Source organism: Lissotriton vulgaris, chromosome 12, assembly GCF_964263255.1.
Source record: "Lissotriton vulgaris chromosome 12, aLisVul1.2, whole genome shotgun sequence".
In the NCBI taxonomy this organism is placed as follows: Eukaryota; Metazoa; Chordata; class Amphibia; order Caudata; family Salamandridae; genus Lissotriton; species Lissotriton vulgaris.
This window is the reverse complement of record NC_141700.1, coordinates 210,236,245-210,249,787: the sequence shown is the minus strand read 5'-3', so window position 1 is coordinate 210,249,787 and position 13,543 is coordinate 210,236,245.

Below are 13,543 nucleotides of genomic sequence, written 5' to 3'. Positions count from 1 at the left end.
GTTGGCCGCATGGCTCAATAAGAGGGCAGGAGGTGCTACGGTGCCAGGAGACACGGCCGAAGAGGCCAAATTACTAATCCAGCAGTTGCGGCAGTCGCGAGATGCCGCGAAGGCGAATGTCCCTCTTGTCTCCCCACAGGCGACACCGGAAGGACCGGCAGCAGGTCTCGAGAAAACGGCGGGAACAACGACCGCACCAGGTAAGCTCGCCTTGCCAGTGGCAGGGGAGGGCTCATTACCCTCAAGGCGGGAGAGGGTGGTTCAACATATACCGTTGGCCACAAAAGAGTTAATCTGGGCACACAAATATGTCAATATGTTTTCATTGTTAACCGACCATCGCGAGATGGAGTATGCTAAAACACAGAAAGATTTGTGGCACCCGAGCGTCTGGCGCGCCAAGATGGCAGAGTTCAGGGTTGAAGAGACGATAACAAATTGGGCTAAGGCTTTTGCAATGTTTACTGCGATTATTGGGGAACGTAATCCCGAGGTATTGCCCGAGCTGTCTTGTTATCAGGCACGTATAATGGATTTTTATGAAACGTTTGAGGGGGGTGAATGGAAAGGTTACGACATGAAGTTCCGTAAAGCGAAAGAGTATGATTCCTCTCTGACATGGGATTGCCTCGACTCCAATTCTTGGCATAAACAGCTCCTGCCTGGGGCGGCGAGAACTTCCTCGGCAGGTGGGAATGGGTCAGGGGTTTCCCGCCAGAAGCCCGCGGTGCCCTTTCGAGCGGGCACCGGCGACGATCACCAGCCGAAATCCGGCGGGAATGGTGGAAAGCGGGGGGTTTGTTGGGGCTTCAATAGAGGCAATTGCAACAGACCGCAAGGTACATGTAGGTTCAAGCACGTGTGTGCGGGTTGTGGGAATCCCTCTCACACGGAGAGTTCATGCAGATCAAAAAATAGCGGGCGGGAGGTAAAGGAGGGTCCAAGCAGGACTGAGGTAGATTGTTGGGTACAATTGCCTACTCCCGTTGATCTCATGGCTATGACTCCTTGGTTAAACAAATACCCGGATTATGTCTCCGCTGGGGTGTGAGGAAGGGATTCTTATATGGCTTCCACATCCCGGCGGGGGATTTTCATGGGGAACCTTTTTGCAAAAACCAGCTTTCAGCACAACAGAATCCAGGTGTTGTAGAAAGAAAAATCGATAAAGAGGTGAGACTAGGCCGTGTGGCTGGGCCTTTTCGGCTCCCGCCAGTGGCGAATTTCATCTGTTCCCCGTTAGGGGTGGTCCCCAAAAAGGACCCGGGGGAATTTAGGCTGATCCATAATCTGTCTGCTCCAAGGGGCTTCTCAGTAAACGATGCTATTGACCCAGAAGTCTGTTCGGTGCGGTACGCATCATTCGATGATGCCGTCACCATGTTAAATCGCCTGGGCCCCGGAGCCCTGATGGCGAAATCGGATATCGAATCAGCGTTCCGGTTGCTCCCGGTACACCCTCAGGATCAGCGTTTGCTAGGTTTTGCGTTCCAAGGACGTTATTACATGGATAAATGCATGCCGATGGGTTGCTCCATTTCTTGTGCCTATTTTGAAAAATTCAGCTGTTTCTTAGAGTGGGCATTCACTGAGGCCACGGGGCATAGGCATGTTATGCATTACCTAGATGATTTCCTGTTCTTGGGAGCAGCCGGCGACACGCAATGTGCGCAGGCGCTACACGACTTTTGCATCCTTATGAGGGAGTTCGGAGTGCCATTGGCACCCGGTAAGACGGTTGGACCATCTACTTCACTCGAGTTTCTGGGAATTGAGCTCGATTCTGTGGAGGGATGTTTCCGTTTGCCAGTGGAAAAGGTATCTAAATTTAGGGCTTCCCTGGAAGTTTGCCTGGGTAAGGCGAAAGTGACCCTGCACCAGTTACAGCAGGCAGTGGGTCAGCTTAACTTTGCCTTGAGAGTGATACCAATGGCCCGCCCCTTCTCACGCTCTATTGCACAAGCTATGGTTGGTCTCAAAGAAGGACACCACCGCACGAGACTGTCTGCAGAGGTTCGCCAGGACATGCGCATTTGGTTGGCATTCTTGGCGGACTTCAACGGTCGAGTGGGGTGGAACAAGCCGCCAGCGTCCTCGGACGAGCTGGGTTTGTGGACCAACTCGGCGGGAAGCGTGGGATTTGGCGCCATCTTTGGTAATCGATGGTCGGCGCAAACATGGCCGACGTGGTGGCACACCAGCGGTCTCACAGGTAACATAGGGTTCCTTGAGCTATTCCCTATTTTTGTTGCTCTAATGGCATGGCCGAACGAGTTCCGAGACCGCTCGGTGGTATTTTGGTCTGATAATATGACTGTTGTCGAATGCATCAACCAACAGGCAGCACGCTGCAAATGGATCTTGAGATTGTTGAAGGAGATTGTGCTGCTTTGCATGAGACTGAATGTACAGTTCAGGGCGAAACATGTGCCGGGTGTACTGAATCATGCGGCTGATGCACTCTCTTGTTCACATATGCAGGCGTTCAGGGTTTATCTACCTACAGCGGACCTAGTGGCTACACCATTCCCCGAAGCACTCTGGCTAATCGGTGCCCCGGATTACAAGACCTCGTGGCAGCAAGCTTAGCCCCCAGGACGAGGAAAGCATATGAAGGAGAGTTTCGTTCCTATTGTGCATTTTTGGGTCCGACAGGGAGTCAGAACTGGGGTCAGGAGGATTCCTTCATGGGGTTCCTGGTAGGACTGCACAGAGAGGGCCGATCAGCGGCTACCGCCAATAGACACAGGGCGGCCATCTCATTCATGGCGCAGGTCCATGGCATCAAAGACCCAACAGCTTCCTTTTTGGCGAAAAAAGCCCTTCGCGGCTGGCAGCGCCTCGAGGGTCGCAAGCAAGACGTGAGGCGCCCGATTGGCTTTGAAAGGTTGTCCCTGCTCATGGAAAAACTAGGCACGACATGCTCCTCCCAATTCGAGGCGGTGCTGTTCCGGGCAGCTTTCACATTAGCGTTCCATGGGGCTATACGGGTGAGCGAACTGGTCGCAAGAAATAAGAAAGATGTGGAGGGTGGCTTGTGCAGGGATCACATCCTAATTAGGGGTGATTCGATGATAGTCACGATAACTAAGTCCAAAACTGACCAGGGAGCGATGGGAAACAGTGTGGTTGTCCAGCGCATGCGAGGGTCCCCCACGTGCCCGATAATGTGTATAGAGGAATACTTGGCACTGAGGGCGGATACATGGGGGGGGAGTCTGCTGAGGCACATCGATGCCACCCCACTGACGAGGTTTCAGTTCCAGAGGGTTCTAGCACTGACAATCGCTGCGGCGGGCATGGACCCGTGCGATTTCGGGACCCACTCCTTTAGGATAGGGGCTGCTACTGAGGCTACAGCCAGGGGTCGGAGTTCAGATGAAGTGAAACAGTTAGGACGATGGTCCTCGAATTGTTTTAAAAGGTATGTGCGTTTGCACATGTTGTGAAGTCAAGTTACATGCACTCACGCTTCTTGTCTTCTGTTTGGTTTACAGTTTCGCGAGCATGTCATGCGGGGCGGAATTTGCAGTCGACCCAGTACCAGGGGACCAGCGGTCATGGATCACCGTCTGAGGAGAGAGTGGTTTGGGTCGTGGGCCACTCATACGTGAGGCGGGCTGGGGACGTATTCAAAGCAGGTGACGCGACTCGCGCAGCTGGGGAATACGGGTACAGAGTGACCTTCCATGGAAGGGGCGGGCTCTGTGTTGACCAATTCGAATCTTTTATTGAGGATCTCTTAGGGCGGCAGAGGCTACCGCCATCTGTAGTCATAGTACACCTGGGGGGCAACGACTTGGTGACTCTGGGTAGACGAGTATTACTCGAGCAAGTGTTGTCGGCCGTTAGCTGGTTGGCAAAAAGAATCCCGGGGTGCACGATTGCCTGGTCCCACATGATTCCCAGAAAGGTGTGGCGGGGGGGCCTTTCAGTTTCAGCACTGAATCATTCGGTGAAAAAGGTTAACAACAAAATTGGTAGATTGTTTTGCTCGGCGCAGTTGCATAGCATTCCTCATGGGTGTATTCGGGGTGATCACATGTATCTGAATGATGGGGTTCACCTGTCCTGGGAGGGGAATGTTTTACTCATAGCATGGCTAAGGGGTTTGAAGGCATGACCTTTAGGAGGAGTTTGGGGGGGGCCGGATAGCCGGTCAACTATCCGGCCTGTGGCGGTAAGGTCATGATCGGTGAGCAGTAATTTCAAGGTCCCTAGAGGGGGGCGCCACCCACCATGGATGGGAGCGCCCGGGGGGAGGTGGCCATTGGCCCCTCCCACTGGGAGGCGGCACCCACTAAGGATTGGTCGCCTAAGGGGAGACGGCCATAGGCACCGATGACCACGCCCGGAGGCGTACCTGGGGCGGGTACACGCCCTCCCGAAGAAGAATAAAGAGAGCGGGAATCCGAAGAAGCGTCCTCTTGTTCCTGTGCTTGGAAGGCTGCACCCACTCGTTGCTCGTGAGCCCTCGACGGAACAAGGAGCCATTTTTGACCCACCCACCAGCCCCTTATGGCAATGTTTGTTTTGCAATAAAGTTTTGCTCTGATAACATCTTTTTTCCTCCGTATAGCAGGGGAATGAATGTCTAGATTGACTATGTGACTTTTGTCGGTCTGTTTTTCTTGTAGGAGTCAGTTTGATACAATTAAGTAGGCTGATATTTTCTTCCTCAGTAGGTAAACAAATGTCGTATTTATTTTTTGGTCGGGCGGTAAGGTCATGATCGGTGAGCAGTAATTTCAAGGTCCCTAGAGGGGGGCGCCACCCACCATGGATGGGAGCGCCTGGGGGGAGGTGGCCATTGGCCCCTCCCACTAGGAGGCAGCACCCACTAAGGATCGGTCGCCTAAGGGGAGACGGCCATAGGCCCCTCCCAGGGGAGGAGGAGGCTATATGCCCCTCCTACGAATTTCCCGGGGCCCGGATATCCGCGACGGCGGATGTGATGAGTGTGGGGGTGGGGGGGAGTCCACGCTGTCCTTCCTACAGATACCTCATACGGGTGCTCGGACGACCTTTAAGATGGCGTCGAGCGGAAAGAGGGGCCCCCAACAAGACAAGGGAAATTACAGTTGGCCATGAGGGTACAGTCCTCTGCGCGGCCGTCACTCACACCGTGAGGGCGAGAGTTTTTGGTAGTAGGGATCTGACACCGGTTAAGACCTTGCCGTTGGCCCTTAATGGTAGGATGTACAATTTTAATTTAGAAAGTATGCATTTGCAGGATGTTAGACTCGGCTAGGATACCTTTGTATTAGAGATTTGTTAAGGTTAGCCAAATAACATGTCTTCATCGAAATGTAATAAATGAAAAATGTACATGATTATGAAACTTTTATTTAATGTTTTAATTTTGTTTCATATTTTAATAAATACGGCCGGGAGGGTGACTCCCTCCCGCCTTCCAAAAGTTAAGAACTGCGTCCGTCTTCCCATCCTTGGGGATTGTGTTGGGAGGGGGTGACGGGCCTCCCCGGCATATTGGAAATACTATGAGAGACTGTGAGCCATATTATTAAGGCGAAGTATCGCCGCATTTTCGGCGAATTGTGCCGAGAAATCGGCGATATTTCTAGCGCCCTATCAACAAGGCATACTAACGCCTGCCTCAAGCCTCATACCGCCCCACTTTGCATGTCAGTGATAAACATCGCTAATGACATGCAAAGTGGGCGTTCCCATGTCCAACTACATGTAAAATGTAGTTGGAGGTGGGAACGCATTATTTTCAAGGCGGCCCGTGACAGGCGTTGGGAGACAAAAACCTGCGATACACAAGTTTATCTCAGGTCTCCCAACGCTGCTTTTTTTGGGTCTTACCCATACTTTGCATGGGGGGGTGGATTGCAATGCTGAATCTACTCCCCATATTCACAAGGTGAACATTAGCACGTGAAAACTATCACCGTCTATCGCGGTTTGGACATCGCCTGTTAGCTGAGCATTGATAATACGCCGCTAACAGGCCGATGCAAATCGGTGATAGACGGCAATAGGATTTTGAGCGGTAAACGTATTTATCGCAATTCTTAGATAATATGCCCCTTTCTTCCTAATTCACAAAGCCATTTGTGCATGTGAATCAGATTCACAAGCCCATATTGCTGTATTTCCGTCTTTAGGAAATTCACAAAAGGTGACCGTGCAATAGTAAATCCTTTTACTTCTGTAGAATTTTACCTCACGGTTCCATAAATTAGTCAGAAGTCAATTCTGTGCAGTTGGCGGGAATAGGCTGTTTCAAGACATGGACTTCCTCGAAAGTTTGTGAATTTGAGTTTTCTGCACTTCAGTAAATCCTCTCCTACATCATAATGGAAGTAAACAATGATTTACTCCTTCTGCAAACAAGAGAGCCTCTATTTTTTAGGGAAGGAAGGGAATAGATCACACAAAAGCATAGCAGTAGTGTAAATGAACACATTTCACAATGGAGAAATAAAGGAAAGAAAATAATCATGTTATTGCACAAAGTAACTGACTTTCCACAATTTGGAAGTATACCTTGAATACAATTGCTCATTGACAAAATCCCAATGCCATAAGTATCAGTGAACCCATTTAAGTGCTTTTCCCGAGATTATGATAAAGAGCCGGCGACTGCCGCAGCAGTTTGTGTGTACTCCCGAAAAGTTTTGTTAATTCCAGAATGTCATTAATTTGCATCCATATGAGGTAAACTTTATACCGCCATGAATATTTGTTGTTTCCTATAGGTTATTATTATTTTTTGTTAACAGCGTTTAACTGCTTTATATTAACTCTAGGTTAATACAAACGTTATGCTATTTTTGAGGGCAGTTTTTTTGTATTATATTTGGGACCTTCGAAAATATAAAAAGGCTTTTGACGTTTTATTAACTCTATTTTCCATTGTAATGGATTGAATGTATGGATTCTTTTACTTGTTCATTCGTTTATGTTTACGTTGTTATTTCAATAACGTCGAGAGATCCCCCTGGGGATGGTTTGTTGCGCCATACAAATACTAAATTAAATAACGTTTGCATCCTTTTGAGTTAGTAATGCTGCGGATGCACATATATGGATCTCTTTGTGGATCATACATATTCAAGGTGTGAGAAGTTAGCCTGGCATATGATGTCCACTAGTTCTAGTAGGCACCTTGCACCAATCTAATCGACCTTCATTGATGGTGGTTTTAAAGTCAACCTTATAGAAAGCTATCCTAGGAGTAGCAATGGCGAGCAGTCTTCAGGCTAAGACTTCAGAGAGCGAATTAAGCTAGTTGTTTTAACAATTATAATCTCTTGAGTACCAAATGAAAGCACACCACGCAAGGTATATATCAAATATATATGTATTTATTCTAAACAAATTCAATTGTTATCCACAGCCACACTAAAGTCGAAAAACCAGAGAATCACCGCAAAAAGTGGGGGTAACCATAGGAAGCAGACCCTACTCTCCTACACAAGGTATGCTGAAGCATGAGTACCATGGCCTGAGTGTGTAAAGGCAAGTACCTCTACACAGTGCTAGAAATGGAAAAATAGATGTGCAGGTACTCTGTACCAGAGAACCTATTTATTTCTGAGAAGTGCTGGTACTCTCCAATTAAAAGTATTAGTCTCTCTTGAGAAGGGCAGGTACTCTCCCTCTCAAAATAAGAAGGTGCTGGTACTCTGTAACGGACAGTACCCACCCATTTAAAGCTCTGCCTCTGCGTGAATCAGTAGATACACTGAGATTTTTATTTTGAGCAGACTACAGCGATGTGTATACCATCAAAAGACAGACAACAATGAAATATTTATTTTATTTCTAAGGCAAACCCAGGACCCTCAAAGATATGTCTACAGTTCTGCACCTGCACTTTCTGTTATGTACCCAATAATTATTCCTGCGTCACACATATTTATGGCTTTTACTTATGGTAAGACTTCAATTAATCAAGCAATTAAATATTTACTTACTAACTTCCATTTGTTTTTCATTGGCGCAAGTACTAAAACAACAGTGGGTAAATGAGACAGCAGTGATTGGCAGAGCACTCACGCCAACTATGAAAGGTTACAATTTTAGCAAAGTGAGTGCGAGCTGTTGCGGGGGGCGGGTTGCCAGCACGGTAGGCCTCCTGCTCGGTAGGCCCTTACTCTAAACCCCCTAGCCCACAGAACACACACTGACACAGTAGTAGGGGTTGGGCCTGAAGAACCTGGGCCAGATGTATGACCATTGTAAATTGCGACTCGCAATTTGCTCTCGATTGCGAGTCACAAATTGCGAGTCACAATTTACAATGTGCAACAGTGTCAGAGACACTGACTGCGATTCCCAATGGGGTTGCAAAATGCGAGGCTTATAAATGTTGAGACACTCGCAATTTGCAACCCCATTGCGGATGGCTGGCCCTCCCAGGGATGGTGGCCTGCTAGGCTCAGCAGACCTCCATGTCTGGAACTGCTTTTCAATCAAGCAGTTTTTTTTTTTTTTTTTTAAATACAGCCCATTTTCCTTAAAGGAAAACGGGATGCATTAATAAAGAAATGAAACGTTTTCGTTTCCGTTTTTTAAGGGCAGGTAGTGGTCCCCGGGACCACTGCCTGCCAGTAAAAAATATTTTAAGAGCCAACCACAAAGGTGAAGGGGTCCCTTGGGGACCCCTTCTCATTTGCCACTCCATTGCCACTCTCTTGAAGAGGGCGGTAAAATGCGAGAGTTTTACGACTGGAAATTGTGGTCGCAAAACATTCATACATGGCTTGTGAGTCGCTAGTAGGAAGGGAACGCCCCTTCCTAATACCGAGTTGCAAAACACTATTTTGTGAGTCACAATTTTTTGCGACTCAAAAATAGTGTTAGTACATGACCATGCTGGTTTTTGCATGCGCAAACGGGTCGCAAACCTGTTTGCTCATGCAAAAACTGGTGGTACATCTGGCCCCCTGTGCTGTTCCAGGCCCGTTATTTTATAGCCTCTGGCTTCGCCTTGCTAGAGGAAGTGCAACATGGGTACATACGAGTAAAGGTCCTCCTGGGTGAGCTCTGGGTGGCTCACTATTCTACCGACAAACAAAATGGAGGCATTTGCTTTTCGTGCTCTTTACCAGAGATTGGTCTAACTGTGAAAAAATTATTTTTTAACGTATGTTGTTGTATAAAGTAACACATTATTCTAAGTTGCTAATGGTAGGAATATAAAAACGTATGCGGTTCTCTAGATGGGACCAGTACTACACAGATCGGTTTAGCTCATACAAGCATCTTGAGAGTAAAAATGGCAGTAAACTATAAGAAGTAGGCATTTGAAATTGATTACGTTCTTTGTTTACCTGAATCCATATCAATAGCAGAATTCTTGACGAGCCTGAATTTTTATGCTAACTTTTTTGCTACAGATAATGTCATTATGTCTTTCTGTGTGTTCTTTTATCAGTTTTTATTAATTGGAGTCTCACTGTACCTTTCCTGTTTTGTTTCCATCACCGTCCCTTTTTGATATCCTTTCTCTGATTCTCAAAACTTCCTAGGGCATACAATCACCATGCATTTCCTGTACACTGTTCAATTGATTTCTGGTCTATAGCGTGATGATCTTTGCGTCGGGCATGCACTCTATTTAGTTCATTACTGTGTATGAGATCAGAGAAAATCCCTGCACAGAAGTACGGAAAATAATAGCTCCGGACCCTCTAACAGGAGCCTTTGAAAAAACACATCAGAGCTTCATTATAGCTGAAGAGTCAAGGAAAAATGCGATTTTCCCAACACACTCCCGCCCCAAGTACTTGAAATATCTTCCTTTGCTTAACAACTGTGTCATTTCACTGCCATTGCTTTATACCAACCCTTCTCATCAATGTAGTTCGTGAAGGCAATAATAATCGAGGAGCTACTGCAATAAAACACGTTGAGATTGAGTCACAAAGAGAAGTGTTGATCTGCAATCATGGTCACAGATTTGCGATCGCGCAATAAAGACACTCCACTCATTTCTGCTCATAGCATAAAAGGTCACTTTATTACCAGGACAGCCAAAGACAGACTCCGCACCTCACGTTTATTAAAACACCAACCTTTGTACCTTTTTTCCAAAACCTTTTTCCCCAACTGTTTTTACATCACCATTCCCCAATGATTCCATCATTTTTCCAAAACTCCAAAACTGTTTTTATCCCAACCAAAGTTTTTCTTCCAACTTTTCTTTTCCCTTATCCACCTACCCTCCCCCCACCCCCCAGAGAGAAAGGATATGTCCGCTCTAGACTATCCTAACCCCCAAAACACGCCACCCAGGAAAACCCCCAGTGTTTTCCTGCCCGACCCCAAACCTGCAAATATAAACAACAATTTTTTCTTTTTTTTTTTTAAACTTCTTTGTGAGAACACCACAGATCAACCCCCCACAGCTTTGCCAGCACATCACGCAGTTCCATTAGATAATAAGCTTGCCCCATCTGCGACAGATGTACCCCATCACACCTGAACAAATGAAGCATCTCACTTGAAAAATGTTCATGCACCAAGACCGTGATACCCATTGACTTGCAAAAAACTGACATTGCTCTGTTCAAATTTCGACGGGCTTTTTCCACAGCTGGTGTAGCCTAGCCCCTCTCCATTGGTGCCTGTATACAAAACCAGTCCACTCAACCCTTGTTCCAAACCAATTTTGTTTCAGCACTGCCAGATCCAACTTTATTTGTTTTATCATGGTGACGCCTGACAATTCCACCAAATCGTTCTCTCCCAGGTGTATAATAAGAAGATCCGGGATTCCCCACTCAGCAGACAGCTTTGACAGCAACGGAAAAAGGTCCTTCCACCTCATTCCGCCCACACCTTTCCACAAAACCTCATGATCTTCCCCATACAAACCCAAACCCCTTTCACAGATTTGCTGCAAAAACTGATGAGCATTTAATCAAGAAATGGCCCACAATCCATGTCCATTTTTTCCGGGGAAAATCCAAAACTCGACCCACAATTAACTAACATATGAGAAAAGAACTGTATGTCATAACCGAACATATCTGTAACAACAGTTGGACTTCCACCTCCCAATGCGCTGAATCTCCTCCCTCCCCCAACCCAATCTGGCAGCCTCCGTAGCCGCACCTATCCTAAAAGAATGTGTCCCAAAGCATTGAGGATTTTCCCCCACCAATGAAAGCCCTTTTCTTAGTACTGATAAAAACGGAAAACCAGACAACTGCCCCCCTTGCTCATGGCAAAAAATCACCCCAGAACGGAAAACACCCAAATTAAAAAAGGAATCCCGCTCCCCCAACGGGCAACAACCCACAACGCCACTCGCTTTTAACTGAAACCAGGTTCCAACCCCTCTTTGGTCTGTCTTTGACTGTCTCAAACTGATCTGTAAAAACTTCCCCATTCCCAACCCGAATGTCCGATGTCTGAATCCCCAGTTGATTTCGTAAACCCAAAAGTTCCGAAACCCCGAACGCCCCGAAAAACATCCAGACCATGCACAACTTGAACCTAACTAATTCCCATTCGCTATAGCAGCAACTAGGCAAAACACTTAAAATCCTTCGTAACAACTCAAAAGTAATAGGTTCTCTCAAAGATTTAACAGAAACTTTGCTACGCCCAAACCCCTTCAGCATCCTCCTCTACAAAATCCCAACCTGAACTACCTTACCCAAAAAATAATTGACTATACAAGGAAATGCCCGCCAACTTGCCAGAAATCGTTGTATGCGACAAACCCTTATCTAACAAATGCAATACAAACTGTAACAGAAACTGTTCATTTCCAACTGCTGCTCCATCCTGATCATGTGCCAAAGCATCATTTAAAAATTCAGACCACGCTTGTTGGTAACTCCTGCGCGTACACTTAGCAATAGACCGCTCCACCAGTGCCACAATCCTCACTCCCCCTGGTCCCAGATGGTCGGTGGAATCGCCGTCTTGCTATGTCCGCTTTTGGCGCCAAATACCGGAACTTCTGCCAATTGCAACGAGACAGAGCATCGGCGATTGAGTTGTTCACCCCGTCCATCAGATACAGCTGAAAACGTAACATGAAAAAATCCTCATTACCAAACTGCTGCACCACCCTGGTCCTGTGAGAAAGCATAATATAAAAATTCGGACCACACCTGGCGGTAACTGCGTCTTGTTGACTGAGCAATGAGGTGTTCCACCAATTCAGCAATCCTCACACCCCTAAGGCCCAGATGTTTGAAGGAATCTCTGTCTGGCAGCTGTCCACCCTTGGAGCCAACGCACAACCTGTCTGCCAATTACAACGAGACAGAGGATCTGCAATGAAGTTAATTATGCCTGGTATGTGCTTCACCTTAAACACAATGCTGAATTGAATAGTTTGCAACATAAGAGAACCGAATAATTGCAGAACACGTACATCTCTAGCACTCCGCCAGTTGACCAGGTTCACAACAAACATGCTGTCACTGTGAAAAAAGAACACAGTGAATCCCTGAAAACCTCATCCCACACCTGTAAAGCCACCAGTAGAGGAAAGACTCCATGAAAGCAATGCTACTACCTTGATGGAAACAATGATCCGGCCAGCGCTCAGCACACCACGTCCTTCCCAAAAGAGCCCAAAGCCGTGAGCCCCAGAGGTATCTGAATTTTTTTTTTTTTTTACCAGCCACACCATATCATTTTCTACAAAATTGATGGAGACACCATTAAAATCTTCCAAATGAACCGCAGCCAAATTACCAGGTCATCTCTCACCGCTTTAAAGGACCTGCTATTTTGCCGAATTGCACTTCCTTCCACAATTTCAAACAAACCACCTGAGATAACTCTTTTGCTGATGTCAAGTTGTCCGTCCAACGCTGAGCACTAGGGCCTTGGTAACCAATGCGAAAACCTAATTAAAAAACTCCAAACAACTCAGAGGCGGCTACCACATACGGGTACTCATCCAAATATTGTAACATAGCCTGTAGTTTAAATGGGGAGGCGCCTTCTGGGACAACCAATGCACCGGCCCCTCTGCCCTTCTGACCTCTCCCGTGGACCCTAAATTGCTGACTGGGAAAAAACACTGCGAAATTGGGTGTCTTTCCCCATTCTGCGGACACTTGTGCTTGAGTATGCAAGATTGACGGCTACCGGAACCGCGGTTAAAAATTCCAACAGGCTACTGTTGCCTGCAACTGTGCTCTGCCAACCCCACCCGCCCCCATTGGAGCGGGACACTGTATAAAGGGCCGATAAATGATGGGAAGGCCATTTACTGTATGGATAGATGTCGATGTCTGATGAACAGACATCCAATGCAGCCAAAGCTCTTGGTCTACTTCCCCCCAATGGCTTGTCATTGTAAATACTTACCCTGGCCCTAAACTCCTCATCATAATTAAGCCAGTCAGATCCACCCACCTGCAAGTGCGCCCTCCTAAGAATGTCAATATATTTACATAGCGCCACCACCCTCTCCAGATGCCTCTCAAGTACACTAGCGTAAATGAGAAAGGCAGCCGTCCCGTTTTCGACGTTGTTGGGGACCCTAGGGCGGCGGGACAATCCTAACTCCTCTTCTTTCGAGCCCTCTGTGGCCTGC